We start from the raw sequence: 21619 nt of genomic DNA on the forward strand, positions 1-21619 counted from the left end.
TTTGGCTGGCGTCGAAGGTGTGGTGGTCCTCGAGCCGACCAGTGTTAGTTTCACTTTCGGTGTCTGTTGAACCGGTGCGACGATTGGTTTCGGTTTCGTGGAAGGGAAGGGAAACCAGTCTTTTTGGGTAATAATGGCTCTCGCTGGATGTCCGAGGCCGGGCCGGAGGGTGGGGCCGAAGAACTGCGGGATTGATCTTGGGTAAGGCCCGAAGGCGATCCCTCAACCGGAGCCGTAGACTGACGCACTGTGATATCCTCCGTTTGGACGGGTAGGCCCTGCTCGTCACCAGAGCTACCTTCTTCGGCCCGTAAGGCCTCATCGTAGTCTCCTACCTCATAGTCGGCTTCTTCCCTGTGAAAAAGCTCTTCATCTACGGCTTCCGATCTGGAACCGTGTTCGGAAGCGGGGCTGGAGGGTATGTTTTCCACGCTTTCAACATCTTCGTCCTCGGTGCTGAAGATGTTGGTCGGGGCCGGTGCCGCTTGCTGCGCTTCAAGTCTCGCGGCTCGTCGATTCCGGAGAGTCTTCTTGGATCTGAATCGGGCACAGGCCATACATTTCGATTCGTCGTGATCCAGTGAGAGGCATTTGTTGCACACCGGGTGGACGTCGATATTGTGGATATTTCGCGTGGCAAACACTGACACCGCTTGAATGGGGTCCTCGATTCCATCGTCGATGTAGGGTTGATGGTGGGATATAATGGATCCGAAAAAGTTGTTAAGGTCGCTAAACTAGCAAGTAAACTGTCGATACCGATCGGGAACAGTACCGACGAAAACTAAAGGCCTTTTGGCCTGAAAACTAAATTTTCCTAACTTGAGTCAAGATAAGCACATCCGAACCCAATGGCGGAAAAAACAATCTGAGGATGGAGAGGATGCCCATGCGCACTGTAGTCCAGGGGAGGAGCCACCTATCTCGTGATACTTCGAAGACTCTTCCAGGACAACAACGTGCAAACATCCGGACCCAACACTAGGCGGCGATCTATGCACAGATTTGAATTCAGCAGCCCACATGCCTCGAACCTTGACATACTGCAAACATACCTTATAGCACTAATGAGCTCTGTGCTCGGGCCCAGCCTGGTGCAGCTAAAGATGTTTGTTGTGGCTCCATTCATTCCAACTAGCACGTTATAGCACTTTATTCATAGCGCTCGAATGCACCTCTGCACTATATCATAACTCTCAGCCATGCAACACAGCCAAAAGAAATGGGAAAAGCGCATTGACGGCAGGGTTGTGGGGTGAAGCAGCATGAAATAAGGGAGTGGTAAGAAGGAAAGCTGTTCGGAGGGAGGTGGGGGGGGGGGGGGGGGGGGGATATAGAAGGGCCAAACAGGGGCAGGGCGGATAAAGAAAAACTTGTGGGTGGGGTGTGGGAAAAACAATGGCTAAGAAAAACGAACGTGTGGGGGATATAGAAACATGAATGAGGGGCGGTGGGAGTTATAAATAACAAGAAATAAAGAAAGAGGAACAACAAAGAAACACGAACAGGCGAGTAGGATAAAGAAACACAGACAAGGCAAACAGTACCTGAGGTGGAGGGACAGAAATTGAATATGCTACTTACCAGTATGCATCTGTTCTTGGCATGTAGGGCTGCTGACATTCATATCTGTGCATAGATCGCCGCCTAGTGTTGGGTCCGGATGTTTGCACGTTGTTGTCCTGGAAGTCTTCGAAGTATCACGAGATAGTTGACTCCTCCCCTGGACCACAGTGCGCATGGGCATCCTCTCCATCCTTAGATTGTTTTTCGCCATTGTGGCAGTGATGGAGTAGATACCGTAAGTGATGACCATGCTATACAGTAATTCTGAGAGCTGCAGCTGCTACAGGCGCCGGGGAAGAGGGTGGGCGATATGAATGTCAGCAGCCCTACATGCCAAGAACAGATGCATACTGGTAAGTAGCATATTCAGTTCGAGGCATGTGGGCTGCTGAATTCATATCTGTGCATAGAATACATAGCAGTAAATCCTATTAGCGGCGGCTACCAGTGCCAGCTGCAGCAGTCTGAAAAAGTTTTGAGAACAGCCTGTCCTACAGCTGCCTGCTGTTTTGAGTGTACATCTACACAGTAGTGTTTGGTAAATGTATGTATAGTGGACCATGTGGCTGCTCTACATATTTCCTGTAAAGGAATGTTTCCCAAGAAAGCCATGGACGCCCCTAACGTTCGTTTTGAGTGGGCTCGTGGGGGAATCGTTAGTGTGCGTTTAGCTTTTTGATAGCAAATTTGAATACATTTAACGATCCATCTGACTTTACCTGCTTTGGAAATGGCGTTGCCCTTGTGTTGTGGAGAAAAGGCAACGAAAAGTTGTTTTGTCTTCCTAAAGTCCTTAGTTCTGTCTATATAGTACATGAGGGCCCTCTTTACATCTAGTGTATGGAGCATTCTCTCAGCGACATTGTGGATTTTGAAAGAAAACAGGCAGTTCAATAGTTTGATTCATGTGGAACTGCGATATTACTTTAGGCATGAATTTGGGGTTGATACGTAGTACGACCCTGTTTGCGTGAACCTGTATGAATGGCTCTTGAATGGTTAGTGCCTGGAGTTCACTAACTCTTCTCAACGAAGTGATTGCCACTAGGAAAGCTACTTTCCAGGTGAGGAATTGAATCTCACATGAGTGGAGAGTTTCGAAGGGTGGACCCATCAGTCGGTTGAGGACCAAGTTGAGGTTCCACACTGGTGCTGGTGGGTGTCTTGGGGGAATTACTCGTTTAAGTCCTTCCAAGAAGGCTTTGATGGCAGGCACTCTGAATAAAGAGAGGTGCTGCCTGTTTTGGAGATAGGCTGCTATTGCGGTTAAATGGATACGGATTGAGGTGTATGCCAGATTGCATCGGTATAGGTGTAAGAGGTAACAGCTTATGTTTTGAATGGATGAGTCTAGCGGGTTAATGTCATTGTTGGTGCAGTAAATGACCAACCTCTTCCATTTAGCTGCATAGCAAGCTCTGGTAGTGGTTCTCCTGGCCTCCTTGATGATCTCCATACAGTCAGGTGGCAGGTTTAGGTAGCCAAACTCTAGGACTTCAGGAGCCAGATTGCCAGGTTCAGCTGTTGCGGATCTGGGTGCTGAATTTCGCCATGGCTCTGCGTCAAATGCGCGGGTTTGATCCACAGCCTTTGATGCGGCACCACAGGAAGTTCCAGAAAGGTGGTGTACCATGGCTGGCGCGCCCACGTTGGAGCAACTAGGATGAGTGTCAGTGAGTGGTGTCGCAGTTTGCGTGCCACCAGCGGTATTAATGGCGCTGGGGGAAAAGCGTACGCAAATCTGCCGGACCAGTTCATCCATATCGCATTGCCCTGCGACTGTGGATGTGGGAACCTGGCGGCAAAGCTTTGGCATTTTGCGTTTTCGTTTGTGGCGAATAGGTCTATCTCTGGATGACCCCACTGTTGGAAGTACGGTTGGAGTACTGATGGGTGTAGCTCCCACTCGTGCATCTGGTGGCTGTGTCTGCTGAGCAGATCCGCTATTTGGTAGTCCTTGCCGGGGAGGTGTTCCGCCATGAGGAATATGTTCCTCTGAATGGCCCACTTCCACATGCTCTGAGCCAGATGAGACAACTGTGGAGTGTGTGTTCCTCCCTGCTTCTGTATGTAGTACATGGCAGTCATGTTGTCCGTCCGGATCAACACGACTTTGTTGCACAAGTGTACTTTGAATGCCTTCATGGCGAGGAAGATTGCCATCAGTTCCAGAACGTTGATGTGCATCTTCTTTTGTTGTGTCGTCCATAGTCCCTGCACTGTGTAACTGAGTACATGAGCTCCCCATCCCTGGAGAGAGGCGTCCGCTGTCAGTATTATTTGTGGAATAGGCTCTTGGAACGGTCGGCCCTTGCAAAGGTTTTGTGGATTCCACCAATGCAGAGAGTTGTATGCCCGACCGCTTACCAACACTAGGTCTTTTAATTGCCCGTGAGCCTGATTCCATTGACATGCCAAGCACTCCTGAAGCGGGCGCATATGTAGTCTCGCGTGCGGGAATATGAAAATGCAGGAGGCCATCATGCCTATCAACTGCATGAACACTCGCGCAGGAAGGGAGTGTTGAGGTTTGAACTTTGAGATCAGCAGTTGCATGCTGATGATCCTCACTAAATTTGGCTGAGCTGTGGCTGCCAGAGTGTCTATGGTCGCGCCCAGGTACTGTTGTACGTGTGCGGGTTGGAGATGTGATTTTGGGTAATTTAGTGAGAATCCCAGACTGTGAAGAAGGTGAATGGTGAGGGACATGTGGCTGGCACATTGCTGGGCTGACTTTGCCTGAACAAGCCAGTCGTCCAGGTAAGGGTAGACGTGAATGTGTTGTCTCTGTAGATGTGCAGCCACCGTAGCTAGGCACTTGGTGAAAACCCTGGGTGCTGTTATCACGCCGAAGGGGAGGACTTTGAATTGATAGTGCTGTCCCTGAATAGTGAACCTGAGATATTTCCTGTGTGACGGGTGTATGGGTATGTGGAAGTACGCATCTTTGAGGTCTAGTGTGGCTAGGAAGTCTCCCTGGCTGAGCAGCGGGAGAACCAGCTGTAGGGTGAGCATATGGAAATGCTCTGACAGAATGTAGTGGTTGAGGGGTCTCAGGTCTAGTATAGGTCTGAGCGACCCGTCCTCTTTTGGGATTAGGAAGTACAGAGAGTACACCCCTGTCCCCTGCTGGTTGACGGGCACGACCTCTATTGCACCTTTTTGCAGCATACTTGGCACTTCCTGCTGCAATAATGCTAAGTGCTCTGCGGACATAGTACGGTGCTTTGGCGGTATTGTGGGTGGAGTGGAGGTTAATTCGAGACAGTAACCGTGCTGGATAATATCTCTGACCCACCTGTCCGTGGTGATGGTTTTAAACGTGGACAGGAACCGCTGGAGTCTCCCCCCGACAGGTGTTATGTGGTCGGTGGGAAGGGAGAGGGCGTCACTGTTTGTTCTTGGGTGAGGACCTGGTGTTGCCGTAACCGCGTCCCCTGCCCTTGGTGCTGGAGCCACGATATCCACCTCTGTTGGTTTTATCGTAGGTACTCTGTGTGCCCCCTTTAGTGTATTGCTGCTGTGACCCCTGGCCTCTAGCTGCTCCCCTATTCCCGGGGCGACGAAAGGAGCCACTACGAAATGTCTGCGTTTGCAGAGCCCCCATTGACTTCGCAGTGTCAGTGTCCTTTATTTTTTCTACGGTGGTGTCAACTTCTGGGCCGAATAAGTAGTCGGGGTTGACTGGCTGATTCAGGATGTTGATTTGAATCTCTGGTTTGAATCCGGAGATTTTTAACCAAGCGTGTCGTCGTAACATGACGCTGGTGTTAATTGCCCTTGCAGCTGTGTCGCAAGCATCTAGTGCGCACTTAATGGATGCGTTGGTAAGAAGTTGTCCCTCTGATGAGGAGCTCCGCTGCCTCTTTGTATTCATCTGGCAGATGCTGGAGTAGTGATTCTAGCGTGTCGTAGTGTGAACGATCATAGCGAGCCAGGAGGGCCTGTGTATTGGCAATGCGCCAGATGTTTGCTGCTTGAGCTGCAATTCTCTTGCCTGAGGTCTCCAGCACCTTGGACTCCTTGTCTGGGGGAGGAGCATCACCTGTTTGCGAGTGGGCTCGTTTGCGAGCGTTAGCAACCACCATGGAGTCCAGAGGTAACTGACCTCTAATGTACATAGGGTCTCCGGGCGCAGGTTTGTATTTTTTTCCAATCCTGGGGTTTAGCACCCGTGCCCTGGTTGTTTCCTTGAAAATGTCCTTTGCAGGTTTGAGAACACCTTTCAACATGGGCAAATTTTTGACAGTTCTCTCGGAGGAGGCGAAAGTGTCCACTAAGAAGTCTTCCTCAACCGTGTCAGAGAGGAGTTGTACTCCATGATTGGCTGCAGCACGTTCTATGAGGGCATTGAAGGCAGCAGTGTCCTCTGTGGGAGATGTTTTTGCGCCGTAAAGCTGCGTGTCCTGGGTATCTGTTGCGGTACCCTGGTCTGTAGGGTCATCCCAAGCTTGATCTGGGTCCTGCTGCTCTTCAGGATCGATATCCCTAGGGTAAGTGGTATCATCACCCATGTAGTCCTCCATTGCGTCTGTTTCGGAGGGCGTAGGAGAAAAGGACTGGGGATCCTGATAGGAGGTGTGCAAGCGTTCATACAGAACCGGTTCCGACTCTGCTGGCAGTTTGTGCTTCAGAGGTATTCTGTAGGAGTCCAAGGCCTGCTCTGGCGTGATCTTCCGTTTTCGGAGCATTAGTCTGCCAGTGTCGGCGTCGATGAATTGTGGCTGTGAAGGCTCAGAAGGTGAGTGTCCAGTAGATGGGGACTTTGTCTGGCGGACACGTGTTCGGATCTCGAACATCTTCGGCGCCGTGGATGGCGGCAAACCAAAAGTGATGTTGGTTGGTGCCGAGGGTGCTTTTGGAGCCTTGTTCGTGTCGGGGCCTGACGTGGATCGGAGGGCTGCCCGTTCCCTGATGCGTTGCAACGACGCCGCGACTTGTCGCACCGAGAACGCCGAAGGTTCTTTGGTGCCGGTCGGTTCCGTAGAGGTAGGCGTCGACTGCTTTGGAGCCACAGGGTCATCGATCCGAAGAGAGGTATCAGCGGTCGTCGGAGCCGATGACTTGACGCGTGTCGCCGGTTTCGAAGTGGACTCAGATGGAGCGGCCATTCTGACTTTGGTGGTCGGGGCCGACTGCTTCGGTGCCAGGGGCCGAGGCGCTTTTGTGGGACCGAGGGACATCCTTTTCGGGTCGGTACCGATATCCGCTGCAGCGAGTTCGGCGCCGAAATCCCTCTTAGTGCGTTCGGAGCCGATGGTCTGTGTCGGCGTCGAAGGAGTGGAGGTCTTCGAGGGCTTCGAGCCGACCACTGCCAGTTTCACTTTTGGTTTCGGTGGAACTGGTGCGACGATTGGTTTCGGTTTCGTTGAAGGGAATCCAGTCTTTGGTAATAATGGCTCGTGCTGGATGTTCGAGGCCGGGCCCGAAGGCGGGGCCGAAGAACTTTGGGATTGATCTCGGGTAAGGCCCGGAGGCGATCCCTTGACCGGAGCCGTGGAATGACGCACTTTGACGGCCTCCGTATCGACGGGTAGGCCTGGCTCTTCGCTAGAGCTATCTTCTTCGGCCCCAAAGGCCACATCGTAGTCTCCTACCTCGTCGACGGCTTCTTCCCTGTGAAAAAGCGCTTCATCGGCGTCTTCCGATCGGGAATCGTGTTTGGAAGCGGGGCTGGAGTTTACTTCTTCCACGCTCTCAACATCCTCGTCGCTGAAGATGTTGGCCGGGGCAGGCGCCGATTGCTGCGCTTCTAATCTCGCTGCCAGTCGATTCCGGAGAGTCTTCGATCGGAATCGGGCACAGGCCATACATTTCGATTCGTCGTGATCCGATGAGACATTTGTTGCATACCGGGTGGACGTCGATGTGTGGGTATTTGGCGTGGCACACAGGACACCGTTTGAAAGGGGTCCTCGATTCCATCGTCGATGTAAGGTCGATGTTCGGATTAAACGGATCCGAAAAACTGGAAGAAGTTTCTAAACTAATTAAGAAAGCAGTCGATACCGAACGGGAACAGTACCGACGAAAACTAAAGGCCTTTTGGCCTTAAACTAAATTTTCCTAACTTGAGCTAAGATAAGCACATTCGAACCCAATGGCGGAAAAAAACAATCTAAGGATGGAGAGGATGCCCATGCGCACTGTGGTCCAACGTGCAACCATCCGGCCCCAACACTAGGCGGCGATCTATGCATAGATATGAATTCAGCAGCCCACATGCCTCTAACTAAGGTAAATACATCTGGGCTTGGTCCATGTTCACAGGAAAAAAAAACATTTGCAATGCAATCGGTCCGACTTTTGGGAACTTAAGTACTTTGCGATGCAGCACATTAGATGCAGGGGAAGGCGAAGTTGAAAAACAGCAGCACAGACAAGCTTGGTGTCAGCGACGTGCTATAGGCCCGCACCAGGTCAGCTAGCCAATAAAATTGCCCAAAAGACCGGACAATGTGATGACATTTGTTAAAGTTATGCCCTGCCGATACGCCTGTAGAATGGGGCCTAAATGCTCCCCCTCTTCCACAGACGACGGATGGTGCCTCACATGATGTACAGGGAAAGGGTGGGGGGGGGAGAGAAACGCTGTGTTGTGCTCGGAGGGTGGGGGAGGTGGAAATCAAAGCACAGCATGAGAGCACATATTTTAATCCTCCAAGGTGGTCTACAAAAAATACAAATTAAATAGCGTGCTCAACAAAAGGAAAGATAGCCATTAGCTGCACTGTGCCTGGAAACACATTTCGACATAAGCTCAAGCGTTGGAAGTCTGGCAGTATGACAGCTGCGAGTGGTGTGCGCACACGCTAGGGATATAAGGAAAAAAGAGAGCGAGTGCAGTCTTCATTTTTTCAAGCACTGCACTCGTGCTTGCGGCACGCCGCTGCGTGTTCCCGCAAGGTGGATGCCGCCACAAGCACGAGTGCAGTGCTTGAAAAAGTGAAAAGCGACGGCTAAAGGTCCTCCTAAGCAGCGCATGCGCACTACGTAGGCGAGACCTAAAAAAAGTGTTAAGCATATTTGTTAACTTGTATATAAACAAGAAGATATTATGTACAACTGAACAACCCTATTAAAAGAGAGCAAAAATGTTTTCTAGTTTTGTGATTGTCCTACTACGTCACCAGTGAAATTAAGATTTATTTTTATGGTCGTGTGTTTTCAGTGGCAGATGAGGTTATTATAATGTAGCTCACATTTTCAATTAGGGATACACGTTTTAATGGACAAACAGATAAAGATTACAATTCAAAGAAAAATGGGATAGTGTGTATAATATGGACCACAATGTTTCTTAGAAGGGCTGGTGGTGTAGTAAGTTTTTTGGGTTTTTTTTACAACTATTTAGTAACACAAACAATCCCTTAGGGAAAAGATGTATTTTAAAATGTGCTCTGGGATAGTGGACATAGGCTGGACAATTTAGTGGGAAGGACTACTCCAGGAACCACTGGAGGAGAACCAATTAACTTCAAGCTGTAAAGTTGTACGAGAGATTTATCAGTGAATGGGTTGACCTCCATAAGGTTATTGAGTCTCAGGAAAAAAGTGCTTTTTCCTTTAGGACTGTCATATTACATTACTTGTAATGGGATGAAAAGATTTCACTGGGATTGTGTTGAGTTACATTACATTGATTTGTATGGCACACTCGTCACCAGAGAGGGCATCCAGGCAGGTAAGTAGTTTTGTGGTCCCCCAGGTGCTTATATCCAGAGCCAGGTATTCAGTCTCATCCAAAATTCATGAAGTTAAGGAGGAGGTTCCAATGTGTTGAGGGAGGTCGTTCCAGGACTTGGGTGCGATGTAGGAGAATAAGCAACCTCCAGTTTCGTTTTTGCGCATGAGGGGAATGTGTGAGTGAGGCACAGCATAGGTGTCTTGAGTTGGTTAAAGTGTATGAGGCTGTTCTAGCAATCTTTTGTGCACGGCTTTGTATGTGTGAGGAGTTTAAATTGCTGCACTTGTGAATGGGGAGCCAGTGAAGCTTCCTGAGGGGAGTTATGATGCCAGTACATCGTGGGAGGTCGAGTATGGGTGGTTCAGAGGAGTTCTGGATGGTCTGGTGTTTGTGAAGGAGTTGTTTGGAGATTCCAGTGAATAGTGTTTCCTTAGTCCAGCATGCTGGTGATAAGTGATTGCGGGATGGTCCCTCTGGTGTTCTGAGGCAACCATCTGAAGACTTCGCAGCATATGTAGGTTGTGAAAGCAGGAGCTGCACACTGCATTGACTTGAGCCGACATGTTGAACTTGTGGTCTAGGATGATCCCTCCATTTGTGTTGGTCCTAGCTCCGACATCCACCAGGTTAAGTCCCATGGGGAGGTCTTTTTGCCAAAGACCAATACTAACGTCTTGTCATTGTTGAGCTGCAGGCAGTTGGTTCATATACAGTCTGCTACCATGGTCATGCAATTGGTAAGGAATATGCTACTTACCAGTATGCATCTGTTCTTGGCATGTAGAGCTGCAGATCTATACATTGTGCATAGATTGCCATCTGGTGTTGGGCCCGGATGTTGCAGATTTTCTTTTGGAAAGTCTTTGGAAGTCACGAGGTATGTGACTCCTCCTTTGGATCACATTGAGCATGGGCGTCGGCTCCATCCTCATTGTTTTTCGCCAGCGGGGAAATGGAGGTTTGCAAGAAACAGGAAAGATGCCAATGTGTGCTGTATCTAAATAAGATACACTGGAACAGATAAAGGTAGCCGGGGAGGCGGGTGGGCGTGTGTAGATCTGCAGCTCCACATGCCAAGAACAGATGCATACTGGTAAGTAGCATATTCCGTTCGAGGCATATGAGCTGCAGATTACACACTGTGCATAGATTGTGTAGCAGTACCCCCTCCTACCGGCGACCACCAGTATCTGTTGCAGTTGTTTGAAACAGTGTTTTGAGGACAGCCTGGCCCACACTAGCCTGTTGCTTAGTTTGCACATCTACACAATCGTGTTTAGTGAAAGTGTGCGGTGTAGACCATGTAGCTGCTTTGTAGATATCTAAGGGGATGTTCCCTAAAAATGCCATGGAAGCCCCTATCTTACATGTAGAGTGGGCTTTAGAGGGAACAGATAGCGTTCGTTTTGCTTTGTGGTAGCATATCTGGATGCATTTAACAATCCACCTAGCTATCCCAGATTTGGAGATGGGGTTGCCTTTGTGTGGTGGTGAGAAAGACACAAATGGTTGGGTAACAAGCTCTAGTGGTAGGTCGTCTAGCCTTTCTAATGACGTTCATACAGTCAGGGGGAAGATTAAGATAACCAAATTCTAGGATTTCAGGAGCCAGATCGCAAGGTTGAGCTGAGCTGGGCCCGGGTGTCTGATCTCTCCATGGTTCTGGGTTAAGAGGTGTGGAGAGAGGTGTATAACTTTTGGTGCGGAACTACGGAGAGTTCCACCAATGTGGTGTACCACGGTTGTCTGACCCAAGTCGGAGCAACTAGGATGAGAGTTAGAGAATGTTGCTGTAGTTTGCGCACCACTAATGGAATGAGTGGGAGAGGCGGAAAAGCGTACGCAAATCTGCCTGACCAGTTCATCCACATCGCATTGCCTTTGGACAATGGGTGTGGATATCTGGCGGCGAAGCTTGGGCATTTGGCGTTTGTGGGTGGCAAAGAAGTCTATCTGTGGTTGCCCCCACCTTTGAAAAAATGGTTAAAGAACTTGTGGATGAAGTTCCCACTCGTGGACTTGTTGTGTTTGACGGCTCAACACATCTGCAATGGTGTTTGACTCCTGGGACATGTTGGGCTAGGAGAAAAATGTTTTGAGGTATGGCCCACCTCCATATGGTCTGTGCTAGCTGAGAGAGCTGCAGAGTGTGTGCTGCCCTGTTTTTGGATGTAGTACAATGCTGTCATGTCTGTGCAGACTAAGACAGCCTTGCCTGAGACGTTTGTTTGAAAGGCTTTTTGGTGCTAGAATTATGGCCAGTAACTCCAGATGGTTCATGTGGAGTAACTTTTGTTGAGGTGTCCACCTGCCCTGCATGGTGTGATGTAGTAGGTGAGCTCCCCAGCTGGAGAGCGCTGCGTCCGCAGTTAGAACTATTTGAGGAAACTGCTCTAGGAATGGTCACCCAAAGGTTTTTGGTGGTCCACCACTGCAGAGAGCGATGAGCACGACCGGCTACCAACACCAGATCTGATAATTGACCCTGAGCCTGGTTCCATTGGCGTGCTAAGCACTCTTGGAGAGGACGCATCTGAAGTCTTGCATGAGGTACTATGAATATGCAAGAGGCCATCATCCCTATAAGTTGCATAAACACTCGGGCTGGAAGAGTGTGTTGTGGTTGAAATTTAGCGAGTAGAGCTAGTTTGCTTATTATCCTGGCAGGACTGGGGTAGGCTAACGCTCTTGAGGCGTCTATGGTGTCACCGAGGTATTGTTGTACATGGGACGGATGCAGATAGGACTTGGCGTAGTTTACTGTGAAGCTGAGGTCGTGAAGTAGTTGGATAATGGCGTGAGTATGTTGTACACACTGGTTGTATGAGCTGGGTTTCATGAGCAAGTCGTCTAGGTATGAGAAGACGTGGATGTGTTGTCTTCTCAGGTGTGCTGCCACTACCGCTACGCACTTGGTAAACACTCGTGGCGCTGTGGTGACTCTGAAGGAGAGTACTTTGAATTGGTAGTGGTGACCGTCCACTACGAATCTGAGAAACTTCCTATGAGCGTTGTGAACGGGAATGTGGAAATAGGCGTCCTTGAGGTCTATGGTGGTCATGTGAAAGTGGTCTGAGTGAATGTATTGGTTTAGGGGTCTGAGATCCAGAATGGGTCTTAGAGAGCCGTCCTTTTTTTGTATGAGAAAATATAGGGAGTAAACTCCCTTGTTTTGTTGGTGGGTAGGAACTGGTTCTATTGCATTTTTTGTAGGAGGGAGATCACCGCCTGCTTTAACCCCTTCAGTGCCCATGACGAGCTGGACTCGTCATGGGCTGCGGTGGCGCTGTGCCCATGACGAGTCCAGCTCGTCATGAACTCCGCCCGCTAATGGAAGGCGCGGCACTGGGCGGGGAAAGGGGCGGGCATGCAAGGGGTTAAAAGTGACAAATGTTCCTGTGACATTGGGCGCTGTTTGGGTGGAATGGTTGGGGGTAGATGTTAGTTGCAGACAGTAGTTGATTGAATTATCTGTTGTACCCATCTGTCTGAGGTGATGGTAGCCCAGACAGGAAGGAAATTGTGGAGTCTGCCCCCGACTGGAGTGGAATAGTCTGGGGGGAGAGGAGGGAAGTCACTGGGTGGGTGTGGAGGGAGAGCGGGAGGTGTTAATTTGGCCTCTGCCTTTGTTGTTGCTACCCCTGTAACGAATAGTTTACCTGTCGGTGTAGTTTTGCAGCTTGAAGATCTTTCTGGATTCACTATGCTGTGCATTATTCCGCGATCTTGTGGTTGGGTCCGGATTCGTAGTCTTTTCTTTCTTTTTTTTTGTAGCCCAGGTGGGCGGCGACGACCCACCATTTGGTGTACCTCCCGTGACGTCGTCGTGCTTCCTGCGGAAGTCCCACCTTTGGGGCGCCATCTTCGGGTTCTTTTTTCCCTTTTTTTTTTTTTTCAACCCTAGGTGATTGATTAGTCCTTCAGTCCATTTTTTGTACGTTTTATTCCTTCTGATGTTTTCCATTTCACCCACTCTTCCTCCAGCCTCATCTTACTGGCGGAGGTGGGCGGGTTCGCTAGTGAATCCAGAAAGATCTTCAAGCTGCAAAACTACACCGACAGGTAAGAAACTATTCTTTTTGCAGCGTGAATCTTTCTGGATTCACTATGCTGTGCATAGACTTTGTAGTGGTTTTCCTAATTTTGTGGCGGCTGGGTGGTAGATGAGCGTTGGTCGTTGAAAATGTGTTGAAGCACCTTCTGTCCAACCTGTGCTTCCTTGTTCATCTGAATGTCCACGCAGTAGTGTTTCGTGAACGTTTGCACAGATGCCCAAGTTGCCGCTAGACATATGTCCTGAATGGGCGTGTTTGCCAGGAAGGCCACGGTGGCCCCCTTCTTCCTTGTGGAGTGAGCCTGAGGCCCCTCTGCTGGCTCCTGCCCAGCCTGTTTGTGGCAGAATTGAATAGAGAGGGCAATCCATCTAGCGATGGTGCCCTTAGTCACTGGTCTCCCCATGAAGCTAGTAGCAAAGGACACAAACAACTGCTTTGATTTCCTGAGTTCCTTGGTTCTCTCAAAGTAGTGCATCACCGCTCTCCTAGCGTCGAGAGTGTGCAGCGCCCTTTCTGCGTTCGTAGTCGGGTTTTGGAAGAAACATGGTATCTGAATACTCTGGTTCATGTGGAACGCCGACACCACCTTGGGCATGAAGTGTGGGTCTGTTCTCAGGACCACCCTGTCCTTGTGAATCTGAATGTAGGGTTCCTGTAGCGTTAGCGCTTGAAGCTCGCTCACCCTGCGTAGTGAGGTTATGGCCACCAGAAAGGCCGTTTTCATCGTCAACATTTGCAGTGAGGCCTTGTGAATGGGTTCAAACGGTGCCTTCATGAGCTCCGTCAGTACCACGTTGAGATTCCATGCTGGCGGCGGCAACCTTTTAGGAGGGGCAATTCTTTTGGCACCTTCCATGAATCTCTTCACAACCTGCGAAGTGAAGAAGCTTCCACCCTTCTCACCTCTGGTGTAGGCTACGATTGCTGCTAGGTGTACCCTTAGGGAGCTCGAGCAGAGGTTACTCTTTAGGTGTGTGAGGTACCTCAGTACTGTTGAGTCTCTAGTCATTCTGTTTTGCAAGCCCTTCTTCCTGCACCACACCGTCAATCTCTGCCATTTTGCGTTGTAGCATTTGCGTGTAGTTGGTTTTCTTGCCTCCCGCAGCACCCGCATAGTGCTAGGAGGCAATCTAAGGTGCGCGAACTCTAGGTCTTCAGGAGCCATGCCGCCAGGTTGAGGCTCTCTGGCTCTGGATGCAGGGCCTCTCCGTTTTGCATGGAGCGCAGGTCCCTTCTCCTCTCGAACCTGTAGGGATTGCCCTGTGCCATTTCTTGAATTTGTGAGAACCATGTCTGCCTTGCCCACTGCGGAGCCACTAGGATCAGAGTCATGCTGCTGGTTCTGCACTTGTCGAGCACTCTGTGCAACAGGGGTATCGGTGGAAAGGCGTAGGCAAATGTCCTCGACCAGCTTATCCATAGGGCATTTCCCTGGGATTGCTGATCTGGTTGCCTGGACGCGAAGCTTAGGCATTTTCCCACTCGTGCGATGCCGAGGTCTGCCTGCTTAGCCAGTCTGCCTCCACATTGTCCTTCCCCGGTAGGTGAATTGCCAGTAGATCTATCCTGAGAGGTATGGCCCATCTCCAAATCTCCTATGCCAGAGAGGAGAGAGGGAACGACTGTGTCCCCCCCTGCTTGTTGATATAGAACATTGCCGTGGTGTTGTCCGTTTGAACCAACACCCTCTGGTTGTACAGGTGCCTCTGGAATGCCTTCAGGGCTAGCAGGATGGTTTTCAATTCAAGGTAATTGATATGGCGAACCGCATCTGCTGAAGCCCACAGACCCCTCACTCTGAGGTTGTCCATGTGCGCTCCACATCCCTTTTGCGATGCGTCCGTGGTAATGGTCATTGTTGGGTTTGGTGGTGTCAGGCTTCTCCCTGCTGTCATGTTGTCTCTGTTCCACCAAGTCATCTCCTCCTGCACTGCGTGCGTAACAACCACTAGATCCTCCCAACTTCCGTTTGCTTGTGACCATTGCTGTTGTAGCCATTCTTGGAATGGTCTCATGTGCAGGCGTACATTCGGCACCAGCTGGATACAAGACGCCATCATCCCCATCATCTTGCTCACTGACCTCACTGTCAGAGCTCGCCCCTTCTGGTAGCACCGCATCTCCTTCAGTAGGGCATCTGTCCTCCTGTCGCTGGGCACCACTGTGCTGTTCAGGGAGCTGATTTTTGCTCCCAGGAAAATCTTCACCTGCTCCGGTTCCAGCGATGACTTCCCCCAGTGAATCGAGAACCCCAGGTTCGTCAGAGTGTCTGTTACGCGTTTTGCGTGCCTCTCGCACTTCTCGCGTGAGTTTGCCTTGACCAGCCAGTCGTCTAAGTAGGGGTAGACATGGATCCCCTGCTTTCGTAGGTGGGCCGCGACCGCTGACAGGCATTTTGTAAAAACCCTAGGCGCCGAATTTAATCCGAAGGCCAGGGTTGTGAACTGGTAGTGTTCCTGGTCGATGTTGAACCTTAGAAGGCCCTTGTGTCTTCTGTTTATTGGGATGTGCAGGTAGGCATCCTTGAGGTCCACGGTGACCATGAAGTCCCCATCTCTTATTTGGGGCAGTACCTCCTGCAGCGAAGTCATTTTGAACTTCTGTGTTCTGATGAACTTGTTTAGGTAATGCAGGTCCAGTTTGGGTCTGAGGTTTCCGTCGACTTTCGGGACCACGAAGTAGTTTGAGTAGACCCCTTTGTTGCGTTCTCTGAACGGCACTGCCTCTATGGCTCTTTTTTCTAGAAGTTTCCGTGTTTCTTCTCTGAGTAGGGCCAGTTCTTGAGCCGATCTCTGCCTTCCCTTTGGTCTTCTGTTTGGAGGTCTTTTCTCCAAATCCACGCAGTATCCGTACTGCATGACGTTCAGTATCCACTTGTCTGTGGTTATACGCCGCCACTCCTGAAGGTAGAACCTCAGTCTTCCGCCTACTGGTGTTGTATGCTCGTAGGCTTTTGATTCTTCTCTCCCCCCTGATGTTACTGTACTGCGCCTCACCCTTGGGGGCATGTCGAGGGTAGGCGTCCTCTTGCGTGCTGAGTCACTTTGATGAGGGCTGGTCACCCCCTCTCCTCCTCTGGCCACGTCCGTTCCCTCTCCCGCGAAAGGACTGGCCCCGAGGTTGGTACTGCCAGTTTTGCTTCTGTTGACCTTGTTGTCCGTGACTATCACCCTGCTGGAACGTCTGGTGCGACGCCCCCTGCTGGCTTCCTCCCCGACCGTAGGGTCTCCTCGAGGGAATGCCTCGCCTCATTCCCCTCAGCTGTAGGGCCCCCATGGACCTCGCAGTTTCGTTTTTTCAGCTGGGTGAGTTTCTCGTCTACTGTTGCTCCGAACAGTGTCTCTCCGTTGAAGGGGGTGCTAAGGATGTAGTTCTGCACCTCCGGTTTGAATCCCGAGATTCTTAGCCATGCATGTCTTCTCTCGGTGACCCCTATGGCCATTAGTCTTGCCGAAGTCTCTGCTCCGTCCAACGCCGTCTTTATACAAGAGTTGGCGATGTTTTCACCTTCATCCACCAGGTGCGAGGCTCTCTGGCGGTATTCTTCGGGGAGGTGCTTTACTAGCTCCCCCATCTCGTCCCAGTGCTGGTACTGGTGCCTATTGAGAAGTGCATTGGAATTCGCCATGCGCCAGTGCATTGCGGCGTTTCTCTCGACCTTTCTTCCTGTGAGGTCTATCCTCCTGCTTTCTTTATCAGGTGGTGGCCCCGAAGTTACTGGTACGTTGGCCCTTCTCCTGGCCGTGGAAGCTATGATGGAGTCGGCGGTGATGCTACCCTTGATGTAAGGGGGGTCCAGAGAAGAGGGCTTATACTTCCTTCTCCGTCCTGGGCGTGATCGAACGGCAGGTCGCTGGTTCCTTGAAGCCTCTCTCCCCTGATTCATCACACTTTGTAGCATGGGAAGGAATTGGCTCCTCGTCTGGATGGGGAGCAGGGTCTCGAGGAGGAAATCGGCTTTCGGCCTCTCTTCGTCGAGTTTGACGCCGAAGGCTGTCGCTGCGCTCCTGACCACCATATTGTACACCCCGATGTCGTCGGGTGGCGAAGGCCTCGAAGGGTACGTGTCCACGGGCTCCTCTGGGTTTTCGGTGTCAAGATCCTGCCATTCGATGTCGTGGCTGGTAGATGGCGCCGAGCTGTAGAACGACTGCTGGTCTTCTTCCTCGGCTTCGCCTTCATAATAGGTCTCGTCTTCCTCTTCGAGATCTCTCGTCAGCCCCTCGGTGTCGAATTCGTCCTCGACTTCGACGACGTTCGTCAGTGGAGCCGTTGGAATCTTGAATTCCTTCATCTTGGCGTCGAACTCCTTCCTTTGAAGGATGTTCTCCATTTCGGCCTCGAGCCGCCTTTTCTTTTTCTCTATCTCGGAGATGCTTTCGGCGTCGACCGCGGGCCTTTGACGGAACTTGCGTCGACCGTTCTTTCTGCGTCGAGCGTCCCGTTTCATGGGTTGTCTTCGAGGATCCTTGCCTTTCGGCGTCTTTCGGCACCAGGGAGTCCTTTCCGAAGGATCCGCTCTGCCTCTTGTCCATGGTTCCCCCCTTGGTCGTCGAAGTTTTCGGCGCCGGGGCTCCCTTCGTGGACTTTGACTCCGATTTTCTCGAGTCACCCTCTGGTTTGAGGATTTTCTGTTTTGAGCTAGACGATTCTCTTACCTCGTCTTCATTTTTCTTGTCGGTCTCGACGACCGTGAAGTTTCGGGTCCCTCGGCGATGTTGTCCTCATTGTCCGTGGAGAGGCCCAGATCGTAGAGCGACGGGGCCTTACCCTTGCCATCCATGCTGGCGTTGGCTCTTCTGTCGTTCTCTCACCCGGAGCGTCTTCAGCACGAAGGCTGAGCAGGCGTTGGTCCTTACTCGACCGGTAGGCAGAGGTTGCATTCCGAATGCTGGTCCTTCTGCGCGAACTTGTGGTGGCAGTTAGGGCAGAACTTGAATGGCGTCTTGTCCATTGCGCTCAGGGCCTCTGAGTGCGCATTCTCCAAGGGCGTCGAAGAAAAAGGTGCAAAACTTCCTTTCTTCGCGCTCCTGATGTAATCTATTCCTTTCCTGCGATATCTTCGTAGTTATCGCCGAAACTCGCTTTTCTTTCTTCTTCCTTCGATTGTAATTCTGGAGCTTCCCGATGACGATCCAGACCCAACGGCGGAAAAAAGAATCTGAAGATGGCGCCCCAAAGGTGGGACTTACGCAGGAAGCACGACGACGTCACGGGAGGTACACCAAATGGTGGGTCGTCGCCGCCCACCTAGGCTACAAAAAAAAAAAAAAAAAAAAAAAAAAAAAAAAAGAAAAGACTACGAATCCGGACCCAACCACAAGATCGCGGAATAATGCACAGCATAGTGAACCCATAAAGATTCACGCTGAAAAACTGCCTCTTTGGTAATCCCTAGTGAAGGTGGATTGGGTAGGGGCCTTGTAGGAAGTGGAGGCGCTGTCGGAGGAGTAGCCTCTGGTGGTGCTACTAAAGTAGGAACGGCGAAAGGAGCGCCTGGGAGCTTGCTACTGCAAGGCTCCCATAGATTTTGCAGTGTCTGTCCCCTTTTTAATTTTTTCGAGGGCTGGTTGAAGATGGAACTCAACCTCAGGTTTGAAACCTGAAATGCGTAGCCAGGCATGCCTACGCAGAAGCACCCTAGTATTTATTGCCCTGGAGGCGGTGTCAGCTGCATCGAGGGCACAGCGGATGGAGGTATTAGTGATAGTTTTACCCTCCTGAATTAGTTTGTTGGCCCTATGTTTATATTGGTCAGGGAGGTTTTGCATTGACTCCAGCTCATCATAATGTGCCCGGTCATATCTGGCTAGGAGCGCTTGGGAGTTAGCAATGCACCATATGTTGGCCGCTTGGGACGCTGTACGCTTGCCAGAGGCGTCCAAGAGTTTAGACTCCTTATCTGGCGGTGGAGCCAAACCAGATGCCTGGGAATTGGCACGTTTCCTCGCATTGGAGACTACCAGGGAGTCTAGTGGTGCGGGGCCTTTAATGTAGGTTGGATCTGTGGGGCGGCCTTATATTTTTTTCTCAATGCGAGGGTTAATGATCCTGGCCCTAACTGGGTCTTTAAAGACCTCTGGTGCGTGCTTAATAACCCCCTTAAGCATGGGCAGAATTGAGGTGGACCTCTGTGCAGTGTAAAATGTATCTAAGAGGAAATCCTCCTCTACGGGGTCTGTGTGGAGATCAACCCCGTGGCAGTGGGCAGCCCTATGGAGTAGCTGGTTAAAGCAGATGGTGTCGTCTGGGGGGAGGGAGGGGAGGGGGTCTAGAAGGGTAAAGATCGTCCTGCAGGACGTTAGGGACGTCTGGGATGTTGTAGTCGTCCCATGGGTCTGGGGAGCCTGTAGGAGTAGGGTCGCCTGTTGGTTGGTTGTCTGCCCCGTCCCCTGTGTCATTGATAATGTCATCATCATCCTCCTCATCTGGAGATGGTGTGGGAGAATGATGGGTTGGGTGGGAGGGGGAGGGGAGGAAGTGGAGGAGGTGGAGGAGGTGGAGGAGGTGGAGGAGGAGGAGAAGGAATCCTCAAAGGGGAGGAGGCAAAGTCTCTCCTTTTTGGTGGTGGAGCTGGTGCAAGCTTGTCCAGTGATCTTTTGCTGGTGCTAAGCGTCAAATGCCCGGTCTTTGGATCCTTTACGAGGGTTTTCTGGTAAGGATCGGGTCGAAACAGTTCCTCTGTAAGGGGCAGAGCCTTTGGTGCCGATGGTATTGGAGCCGTGGGTTTTTTAGGCATGGATTCGGCACTGGTTCTTGGTTTGGAACCGTGGGGTTTAGTGTCTTGACTTCCTCGGTTCCGAGGTGGGTTTCGGCATCAAGGTTTGAGAGTCGAGGCTTTTCGGCTTTTGCTCGGCTCCGAGGACGTTCTCGGTGCCGAGGAGCCGGTGCCAGTCTTCGGCACAGAGTGCTTCGGTGTCAAGCTGGGCGCGGACGAGGAAAGGGGTGTTTTCTTTTTCGGTGCCGATGAGATTTTTTTGAGCACCGAGGGTAGGCTGGCTCGAGCCAGAGCTGCCTGAAGGCTTGATGGGCTTCTTAACCGGGCACGGAAGCGAGGTATGGGAAGTAGTCTTTTGGTGCATACCTAGACCCGACCGAAGCCTTTTTCAATGGCGTGGAGGGGGGTGTTTAGGGTCAGGGTCGACTTCTGTACTCACGTCCCTCTGTGCCGGAGGGATGCCCTCTACGTCGGAGTCAGCTTCGGAGGCACTGACGAGGCCCTTTTAGTGTGCTGTTGTTCCGGAACATCTACGCCTTCTTCGAAGATGTCGTCGGGGATCAAAGTCGACGAGTGAGTCATTGTTCTCCTTGCTAGTCGGTCTCGGATCGTCTTCATCGATCTGAAGGAGGCGCAAGCTGGACAGTCCCTTGCCTTGTGTTCTGTAGAGAGGCAGAGGTTGCACACCTCATGGAGATCGGTGTGGGGAAACTTCGACCCACATCGAGGACACTTTTTAAATGGCATCCTTTCCATCAGCCAGGACCGGAGCCCAAGTAGGCCCGAAGGCCTTCGTCGACGACCGGAATCGAAGACTTTGATTGTTGAGTCGCGTCGAGTGTGGAGAACGCAATCGAAACAATACCGTCGAAGGGGGGAGGATTGCACGCCAAACAGGAAAACTGGAACGGTTCCAAACTGGAGCGCGAAGAACACATCCGAGCCAGATGGCGGAAAAAAACAATCTGAGGATGGAGCCAAAGCCCATGCACAATATGATCCAAAGGAGGAGTCACATACCTTGTGACTTCCAAAGACTTTCCAAAAGAAAAACAACTGCAACATCCAGGCCCAACACCAGATGGTGATCTATGCACAGTGTGTAATCTGCAGCTCAAATGCCTCGAACAGTTGGTTCTGGTCGTGGCTGTTTTGCCCATCAGGGAGGTGAATGGTTGGGTTGAACTCTGAGCTTACAATTTATTTTGTTCCAGTCTTGAAAGTTTGTGCAGAGACTGCCTTTACTTTAACTGGTTTTATAATTACCAAACTGTATCCTGCCTAAACTGCATTAACAGGTATCCGTAGTCACCATACACTTTGGCTTATAGATTCTTAAAATCCTGTTAAAGCACCATTTACTACCATGGGCAGCATCCTTGCAATATGGATAGAGTATTTTACAAAACAGGGCTTTCCTATATTAATGTGACTTCAAATTCAGCAGCAGTGGCTGGGTTCAGGCCACAGCTTTCACATTTTTCACCAGAACCAGAAAAATCGGGGGCAAAACAAATAGTAAAGATGCTCCACATTGCAAATATTCTGTATGGCATTTCTGAACTGTTTTGGCTGGAACTTTCAAAGACTTAA

General features: G+C 50.8%; 1 protein-coding gene across 4 annotated transcripts in view; it reads right to left on the bottom strand.

Moving 5' to 3' along the window:
• Positions 1-21619, bottom strand: part of LARP1 (La ribonucleoprotein 1, translational regulator) — a 938019-nt gene that overhangs the window by 525694 nt on the left and 390706 nt on the right. The window lies entirely within an intron of this gene.

Source organism: Triturus cristatus, chromosome 7 (genome assembly GCF_964204655.1).
Source record: "Triturus cristatus chromosome 7, aTriCri1.1, whole genome shotgun sequence".
Lineage (NCBI taxonomy): Eukaryota > Metazoa > Chordata > Amphibia > Caudata > Salamandridae > Triturus > Triturus cristatus.